The sequence below is a fragment of the Meriones unguiculatus genome, chromosome 5 (assembly GCF_030254825.1).
Source record: "Meriones unguiculatus strain TT.TT164.6M chromosome 5, Bangor_MerUng_6.1, whole genome shotgun sequence".
In the NCBI taxonomy this organism is placed as follows: Eukaryota; Metazoa; Chordata; class Mammalia; order Rodentia; family Muridae; genus Meriones; species Meriones unguiculatus.
The window spans coordinates 14,623,278-14,633,527 of record NC_083353.1 but is presented as its reverse complement, the minus strand read 5'-3'; the positions used below and the strand labels follow the sequence as shown (position 1 = coordinate 14,633,527).

At 44.7% G+C, this 10,250-nt stretch overlaps 1 non-coding gene across 1 annotated transcript; it reads left to right on the top strand.

Moving 5' to 3' along the window:
- Positions 1-296: 296 nt before the first annotated feature.
- On the top strand, positions 297-430 carry LOC132654441 (small nucleolar RNA SNORA17). The gene has a single exon (XR_009592087.1). It is a non-coding gene; the product is annotated as a small nucleolar RNA SNORA17 (small nucleolar RNA).
- The last annotated feature ends 9,820 nt before the right edge of the window (positions 431-10,250 follow it).

Genomic DNA, 10,250 nt, shown 5'->3' with positions numbered 1-10,250 from the left:
GCCAGAGTTACTAACTGCCCAATGTGGGTGCTGGGAATTGAACTCATCCTCTGTAAGAGCATCGGGTTTTAATACCACTGAGAGATCTCTCCAGCGCAATAACTATAGATTTTTCTTTTCTTTTTATTTAACAAATAACAAAAAATTTATAAGCAAATCTATTAAAGAATATAGCTTTGTATCTAGAATTTAAATTGGGAGAAAAGAAATGTGCTCACTAAAAAATAAAAATAAAAACAAACAAGCAAAACCCCACAAAAATAGCCTTAAACCACATAGCAAGACTTCAAGACAGAAATGTGCCCTGAAGTGCTACAGCTTTGGCCGCTGTGTCACCTGTGTGTCAGTAGGTGACAGAGAGGAGAGGCAATGCCTATCTATGCCCACTGTTCTGACCTAAGCACATCTGAATGACTAGTAGCCTAACTTCCCTGGAAAAAGCAAGCCTGAGTTGAGCACCAGTCCTGTGCTGCTCAGGCCCCAACACCTCCCAGGACCAGGAGCAAGCCAGAGACTAGAAGAACCCTACCTGGGACTGAGGACCCTGGGTGGGAAGTGGGCCTGAGACAGACAACCCTCCAATGGGGTCACTCAGGTGGGCCAGGAAAAGAGTGAGCCTGAGAGGACCACCGGACAGGCCCGTGGGCCCTGGACAGGGAGCTAACATAAAACAACCACCAGTCAGATGCCGTTCAGGCTGGGGAGAGGCAGACCAGGCCCAAGATGACCCCTGCTGGGCGCCATAATGCAAGAGCAGGGCATAGCAAGCCTGAGACCACTCCTGAGACAACCCTAGATACTTAGAGATCCTGGGCACCTCTAAGAGGAGTGAGCAAGTGCTGAAGAAATGGAAAAAAAAGAAGAAACAGAAGGATGTGGGCACAATAAAGAGCAGCAGTGAGGAAGAGCCTGATGTGAGTGGTTAGTGATGCCACCTGAGATCAACGAGTCATTGCAACGAACATTTGCAAGCAAAGAAGTGTGGACAAAAGGGTATACTGTGGGACACACTGTGACAACAAGATTTTTTTTTCTCTGTTGGTGGGGAGGTTGCAAGGTGGAAGGCAAATATGAGGGGAGGAGGAGATTAGTGGGACTGGGATGCATGATGTGAAATTCAGAAAGAACCAACAAAAAGTCAAAATAAAAACAGAAATATGCAAATCTGTTAAAGGCCTATGCTACTACAAGTGACTTAAAACAGCAGAACACAGGGACTGCATCACTGTGACACTGACCTTGATGAATTAAGAATCAACATGCAGCTGGGTTATCTCAGCACTCTCCAAGCAGAGGCAAGTGGATCTCTGTGAGTTCAAAGGCAGCCTGGTTTACAGAGTGAGTTCCAGGATAGCCAGGGCTACAAAGAGAAACCCTGTTTTAAAAAACCCAAAACACCCCCCACCAAAAAAAAAAAAAAATCACCATTTAACAGAATAGAGACAACTCACCCTGAGCAGGTGACACCATGGAAGGAGCTGAAGTTTGAGTAATACAGAGAAAGCCAGCCTAACAGAGCATTCATTTCCCTGCTTCCTGACTGTGGATGAAATGAGGGAAACCACCTGAAGCTCTTGCAGGCATGCTCCCCTTCCCCAGTGGACTGCACCCTGCAACTATGAGCCAAAAGAGAAACTTCTCCCCCTCCTCCTCTTCTTCCTTTTCCTCCTCTTCCTCCTGCTCTTCTTCTTTTGTTTTTCAAGACAGGGCTGCTCTGCATGGCTGTCCTTAACTGTGTAAACTAGGCTGGCCTCAAACTCACAGGGATCCTCCCACTTCTGCCTCCCAGAGTGCTGGGATGACAGGGATGCACCACTGTAGAAACCCTTAAGTTTCTTGTGTCAGGCATGCCTTCACAGCAGTGAGACACTTAACTATTGCAGTGGCCCAAGACCTGATTTCCTTAGGAAACCCCACCAACAGGCAAGGAATCCACAAGGCACCAGACACTTATTTCTAGACGACTTCCACCACATTCTTCAGTGTTACTCCAGTGCTGCTCCATAGCCAAGAAAGACTGGATCCTTTTTCTTGGTCTGGGGTAAGAATTTATGCACACACCTGGAAAGAATGTGAGAGATTATGTTCTCCCTCGTGTGAGAGAGGGAGGGGGAAACGTAGCATCCGGCCACAAAACATCTTTTTCTCTTACTGTAAAATAATAAAAACAAATAGCATCCTAAATCTCTGCCTGGGAGTGGGACTGATGTTTACAGGTAAACAGAGACCTGCTGCCTGTTGATCTGAGTAGCAGGATTCAGTCACAAGACTGAAAACACAAGTGTGTTTACAGAAATACCAATGCCATGTTGGCTGCTGAAGGCCAAGGTCATGTTTACTGCAAGCAGGGTCATCTGGAGCAGCCACAGGAATTGCTAGGGAGGGATTCTGAGAAGGCCGAGGGTAGCAGCTGTGGATCTGCAGTAGCCTACAAACTCAAAACACATGGTGAGAGATCGCCAGAGCATGGCCCAGCACCACTGTGCACCATAGAAATAGCTCTTACAGCACCGTAGGGTCTGACATGGGCCACTGGTCCTGTGACGTGGCTCGAATCTATCTATCTATCTATCTATCTATCTATCTATCTATCTATCTATCTATCTGTCTGTCTGTCTGTCTGTCCATCCATTTACTTGAGACAGGATTTCTTTGTATAGCCTTGCATATTCGCTCTGTAGACCAGGCTGACCTCGGACTCACAGATCCGCACGCCTCTGCCTCCTGAGAGCTGGAATTAAGGGCGTGCACCACCACCCTCCACCACAAGCATTGGCTCTGATTTTTTAACCCCAAAGGTTTTGCTTTGGACTAAGGGGAAAGTTTCTTCTCCAAAACTTAGACTGTTAACAGCAGAAGGCTGCAAGTGCGCATTCCTGCAATTACTGTAAGAGCAGGTCAGGCACTGCAGTCCCCCTAGAAAGCAGGATGGTGTGATGGTTACAAGTGCCCACAATGGTTAGAGGCCTGCGACATCCTGATATGCCCACAGCAATTAGTGAGGCTCTTCTAGATTGAGTCTCATCATTTACAAAATAAGAATAAAACCGTTTCTCTCGGGGTGGGGAGATGGCACAGTTTGTAAAGAAACTGCCAGACACACGAGAAGCTGGTTTGGACTCCCAGAACCAGGCAAAACCCTGTCTCCAGCCTGGGGGTGGGGTGCGGAAGCAGGCAGGAGGATCCCTGAGCTTGCTGAACAGCCAGCCTAGCAACCCCAGAGAGCTCTGGGTTCACTGAGGGACCCTATCTCAAAAGACAGGGTGGAGAGCAGGCTGGTGGGATGGCTCAGCAGGTAACAGCACTTGCCACCACCTCTGCTGACCTGAGTGAGAGCCCCAGGACCACCTGGTAGAAGGAGAGGGCTGACTTCCACACTAAATTAATTAATTAATTAATTAATTAGAAGTTAATTGTTAAAAAAGAAAAAAATAAGGTGGGAGGTGACTGAGAAAGACAGCGAGCGAGCGATGTCTACTTCTGCTTCCACATGCACACTCACACATATACCTGTGTGCCTCATACACATGTGCACACAGAGAAATATTTATCTCTCCAAATAAACCACTAACATTTTAAAAAATTTTTCAACTCTTAGGATTAGCAGAAGAATTCATAGGAGGAAAAAAAAGATCTTCTGTAGGTCCTGGTGGACATGTGTTAACAGTCCGTAAATGTAGCTGGTGCTATTACATGGAGGTTCTGGGGAAAGGGTTTGCCTTCAAGGAAATTAGCCGTCTGGTGTAATGGCACACATCTTTAATCCCAGAACTTGGGGGGCAGAGACAAATGGATTCCTGAGTTCAAGGTCAGCCTGGTCTACAGAGGGAGTTCTAGAACAGCCAGGGCTACACAGAGAAACCCTGTCTCAGAACCCGACCCTACTCCCCAAAAAAGAAAATTAGTAACCCACTAGGTATTGGCCATCTCAGGAAAACAAGGCAGACTGTCTTTGCTTTGCCTTTTTAGCTTAGGGGCCACACAAGCCCTCTGCACCGAGGCAGAGAAGGAGAGCGGCTCTCTATGCCTAACTCATCTGGGATCCTTCCAGTTTTAACACTGGTCTACTCCCTGGGGAACCCCTCATTCCCAGGCACATGCACATGGCTGGTCACTCCAGAGGCCAAACAGAAATTGATTTGAGAGTAATTACCAGTGCAGAGCCTTCTGGGGTGTTGACTTCTGGGTGACCCACTGTTTTACAGCCCAGACTTCTGGTATAAGGGGCCTAACAAGGGCAATTGTCTTTCCCTTTGTCCTCATTAATGACCTTAATTAGAGCCAGGGTTCTCTGGCAGGACAACTTCCACCCAGCATGCTCGGTAAATCCCTTCCCCACTGGGCCCAGTCATCAAGCAGATTTATGTGGGCGGCAGGGACAGGGTTTTCCAGGCATCTATGCAGAATGTCCAGGTGATGTAGCTGTGACCATCTACAACTGCTCGGTGGCCCTCTGGGACAGATGGATACTATACATTTGAGTATTTACTGCCCCTGAGCCACCTGAAGCTGCCCGTGGTGGAAGCCTACTCTAGAGCTTGCATCCGGAAAGACTGGAATTGTCTAGCCTCGTGTATCGGGTCAAAGGAAGCAACTTATACTGTTCTTTGGAATCACACAGAGCCTGGACATGTGGGGAGCTACGGATCAATATTCCCGGGATCCTTGAGGTTTTCCCCATGGCCTCTACTGAGCTCCAGGCAAGAATGAAAAATACTGATCACTATCACTGTGCATGTTGAATTAGTTGTTTTATCTTAACTATGACTGAATATCTGAGAGGACAGCTTAAATGAATTCGGATTCTGCCTCACGGTTTCAGAGGGCTCAGGAGACGGTTGTTTGGCCCCATGAGCATGGGAGCCTATGGCAGAGACTTTTTTTTCCCACTTTGTGGAGGACAGGATGAATTCAGAGGCAAGAAGTCCTCTCCGCTCCGTTTCCTGTAACTAGGTCTCACCTCTTGTGGTTTCTATAACCTCCCGAAATAGAACCAGTAGCTAGAGGTCAAATGTTTAACACACGGGCTTGTGGGGATACTTCATAATCAGGCTATCATATATAGATTAATCGAAAAATGTCGTTTCAAAAATGCCAACACTCGGGTCCAGTGAGATGGCTCAGCTGTAAAGGTGCTGGCTTTTCTTTGTTTAATTAAAATTGTTTTAGATTTATTTTAAATACATACGTGTGTCTGTGCAGCGCATTTGTGCTTGGTGCCCATGGAGGTTGGAGCTCCTGAAACTGGAGCTATGGACAGTGGAACTGGGGCTGGGAAGGCAACCTGGGTCCTGTGAAAAACAATGACTATTCTTAGCTGCTGAGCCAGCTCTCCAGCCCTAGCCTTGAAGCCTAATGATCACAGGTCAGTCTGGCTCCCACAAAGTAAAGGCAAAAACTAATTCATGTAAATTGTCCATAAAATGTCCACATGCTTTGGTATGCGTGTGTGAACACATACACATACTCAAATAAATACATGAAAGAGTTACATTGCTAGGGCTCAGGGGTAGCTCAGTTGGTAGACTGCTTCTTGGTATACACGAAACACTAAGTTTAATCTCCACATTGCACAAACCAGGTGGAGGAGCCTGTAATCCCAGCATTTGGGAGGTGGAGGCAGGAGAGTCACTGTAAATTTGAGTCCAATCTGATCTACACCATTAGCTCCACTCCTTCCACCCCACATGGATACATAGACTCTGTCTCAGAAAACAAACCAAGAGAAGTTGTAACATCTAATTTCAGCATAGTGACTCCTAAGAGCGTGTTCTGTATTTCCTACAGCTCAGTCATCATCAAGTAAACACTATGAATCAAAAGGAATGAACGGGAGCTGGAGGGAAGACTCAGGGGTTAGAAGATTTCGCTGCTCCAGTGGCGGACCCACGCTCGGTACCCACGCTTGGTTCCCAGCATCGTACACAGGTGGCTCACAACTGCCTGCAGCTCCAGTGTCAGGGAATCAGACATGGGCTGACCTCCTCAGGCACCTGAACACACATTGTGCACAGAAATTTACACACACACACACACACACACACACACACACTCTGAATAAACATTACACCTGCTCGCAGGCCCTCATCTGGTTCTTTGAACATATCCAGCCTGTCTGCAAACCATTCTTTTTAATTTTTTTGTTTGTTTTTGTTTCTCCGTTTGAGGTAGAGTCTTGCTAGATAGCCCAAGATAGCCCAGATGGCCTGGAACTCACTATGTAGACTAGTGTTGCCTCAAGTTTGGTGAGCTCCTCTGGCCGCTGCCTCAGCTGGGTACCTCCTTGCTTGTTTGTTTTGGTGAGAAAGTCTTATCACTTAAGGCTGGCCTTAAACACATGACCCTCTGTCTCTATCATCCGAGTATAGGCCTGCCTCTCACGGCCCAGCCTGAGTCTCAGTTTAAGTCTGAAAAAAAAAAAAAAAAAAAGAAGATTGTGTAATAATTATCTTTTGAGAATGGTTTTACTGACTAAATGAGGTAATGTGTGAAATTCCTCATTCGTAGTAAAAGTTCAATAATGGTAACTGAGCCAGGTGAATTAAGAGTTTGGAGTCAAAGGAGTCTACACAGTGAAACTTTGCCTCCAAAAAGAGAAGTGAAGGAATGAATGCGTGAATGAATAGGTGACAGACTAAGTGGAAAGTAAATTTTAACTAGTTTTAACTTTATTCAGCGTTATCTGGGCTCTGAGTGGAAGAGCCCCAATGCATATGGAAGGCTTTCAGAACTAGTGCTTTCCCAAGACCTGCCAACAGAGGGCAGCATTATAAATCAGGCAGCTCTGAGTGCTGATTTTACCTCTGCTGCCTGTAAGCTGTGCAACATTGGGAAGGTGACTTCACTTCTCTGAACCTCAGCATTTCTATCCTAAACTAATGTAGAGCAAAACAAGGTACTTAAAAGAAGAGGCTAGCCCTATCTGCAGGGCACAGAAGATTTCTTTCTTTTTAAAAAAGACTATTTATTTATTAGTTATACAGTGTTCTGCCTGCAAGTGTGCTTACACGCCAGAAGAGGACACCAGATCTCATTATAAAAGGTTATGAGGTACTATGTGGTTGCTGGGAATTGAACTCAGGGCCTTCGGAAAAGCAGATAGTGCTCTTAACCACAGAAGATTTCTTAATTTCTATACATTTTCTTTTCTTTTTTAAAAGATGCAACACGTTGGTCCAACCCTGAACTGACTCAGAAGTCCTAGGCTCTTGCACTTTGGCTTAACTATGCTCTGTAACCCTGGGAAAGCCTGGGCCTCTCTAGGTTCTTCTCTGAAAATCTTTGTCTAGACTGACATTAAGATTTACCAGGGAGAGCCGGGCATGGTGGCATAAGCACTAATGAAGGCAGAAGCAGGCAGATCTCTGTGAGTTTGAGGCGAGCTTGGCTTACAAAGTGAGTCCAGGACAGCTAGGGATACACACACACACACACACACACACGCACACACGCACAGACAAAAGCGGCAGAGCAGGCAGCTTTTAACCCCCCATATATATAGGATGGAGTGCAACTGAAGAAAGACCAGCAAAGTCAAGATAGCAGATGGCAGCCTGGAGATGTAACTCAGTTGGCATCGTGCTGCACAGCATGTGTGAAGTCCAGGATGGCTTCATTCAATGGCTGTGCTGGACACACCTGCAAATTTCAGCCCTTGGGAGGTAGAGACAAGAGAATCACAAGTTTGAGATCATCCTTGGCTATAGAGTGAGCTCAGTGTCAGCATAGGCTACATGAGGTCTCAACAACAACAATAAAACAGCAGCAGCAGCAGCAATAACAGCACAACCACCAAAGATAGCAAATGTGTCTAGAGAAGAGAAAGTCGGGAGGACCAGGAGTTCAAGGCCAGGCTGAGCAGCACAGTGAATCCTTGTCTCAAAAAGGAAAAAAAAAGGGGGGGGGTGGGAGTGGGGGCAGGGGGAGCTAATAGATATTTTGGACTAAAATAAAAATTAAAACTCAACTTACAAAAAATCAATATTACTTCTCTACAGCAGCAATAATTGACAAAAAATTAGTAAAAAAAAAAAAAAAAAGGTATTTGCAACACTAACAAACAAGTTAGAAGACATTGTCTGAGTCTCTCTTCTATTGCTGTGACAAAGACTAAAGGCTATTCTTGGTTGTCAACTTGACAACATTGGAATTAACTAAAACCCAAAAGGCTGGGTTACATCTGTGAGTGATTTTTTTTTTTCTTAATTAAATCATTTGAAGTGGGAAGACCCAATTCTAATCCAGATTTTTGAGGTGGAAAGATACTTTTAAGTCCTCTCTCTTTGCCTGCTTGCCCTCACTCCTGCTGGCAAGTCCATTCTTTCACTGGCACTAGAGCTACTTCTTCAGGATTCCGGCATATACTGAAGACCAGATGAGACATCCAGCCCCGTAGACTGAACAACTACTGGATTCTTGGGCCTCATGTTAGTAGGCAGCCATTGTGCCTGGACCACAACCTGTAAGCCATTCTGATAAACTCCATGCATATATATAATATGTATATTTATATATGGGATGTACACATCTGTATATATGTGAGTATATATATACATTTATGTATATATATGTATACATATACACATATACATATATGTATACATATATATATATATGATTTCTATAAGTTCTGTCCCTCTAAAGAAATACTAGAACCAGAAGCAACCAGGGAAGGAAAGGGATTATTTGGCTCACACGTCCTGATCACAGCCATCGTTGAGGAAAGCCAAGAACAGGAACCTGAAAGTAGGAACTGAAGCAGAGACCGTGGAGGAACACTGCTTACTGGCTGGCTCTTGTTTTTTGTTGTTTGTTTTGTAAATACAGTCAATACCACTTGCTGAGGTTGGGATTGCCCACAGTGGGTTAGGCCTTCCCACATCAGTCAGTCAAGAAAATGCCCCACAGATGTGCCCAGAAGCCAATCCGAATGAGGCATTTTTTCAATTGAGGTTCCCTCTTTCAGATGACCTGAGCTTGTATCAAGTTGATCAAACAACTAACCAGCACAGATATGGAAAATAATTTTACCTTGATGATTGCTAATAAAGGACAGACGAAAACATGTTCTTAGAGTAGTTGACTCAATACTGTAACGATGCCAGTGTTCCCCAGTTTCATCAACATATTCAGTGTAATTCCAACCAAATACAAGAAAGTGTTAGCCCACTAGCAGGCAGGTTCCATTAAAAGACTATCAAATGGGTGTGGTATGCATACCTTTAAACCCGGTGCTTGGGAGGCAGAGGTAGGCATATTTCTTGTGAGTCTGAGGCAAGCCAGGGAAACTCTGTGTCAATTTTTAAAAATACTGAAATAGTATTCTACACAGCTTAGTAGTAAAAACACCGTAAGTGTGTTGGCTAGTTTTATGTAAATTTGACACAAGCTAAAGTCATCTGAGAAGAGGAAACCCCAATTGAGAAAACGCCTCCATAAGATCAGGTTATAGACAGACAAACTTGCAGTGTATTTGCTTAATTAGTGATTGATAGGTACCATTATGGATGGTGCTATCCCTTGGTTCCTGGTCCTGAGTTCTATAAAAGGCAGGCTGAGCAAACCATGGGAGCAAGCCAGTAAGCAGCACCCCTCTGTGGCTTCTGCACCAGCTCCTACTTCCATGTTCCTGTTTGAGGTCCACTCTCACTGCTTTTGATGATGACCTGTTATATGAAGGTATAAGTAAAATAAATCCTTTCCTCCTTAAGCTGCTTTTGTGTCATGGTTTAATCACAGCAATAGCGATGACAGTTGAGAATGAGAATAGAATGAACTGAGGGTCTTTGGGAACAGTCCTAGATAAACAAACCTAAGGGCAGGAGAATGGAAAGTGAGATTAGATTAAAAATGACTTAACTTAATGAAAGACTAGCACAAAATCCAGAATTCAGACATAAAACAAGATTCCAAATAGACTTAATATTGGAATGGGGATGGCAAGAATGTTTGTAAAAGACAATTGAGAACAGGCTTTTCAGTACTGAGGGCTGAATTCAGGCAAGTGCTCTGCAACTGAGCCATACTCCTGTTTCTCCTTTCGTGTTAGACAGTTTCATCGTATTGCATGGCTGGCTTTGGACTTTTGATCCTGCTACCTCAGCATCCTGAGTAGCGGAGAGTACAGGCTTGGGTCACAGCACCTTCTGAGGAAAGATTTATTTTAATGTATTTATTTATTTATTTATTTAAAGACTTATTTCTTTATGTTACATATGAGTGCTCTATTTTGCATGTACATCTGCATGACA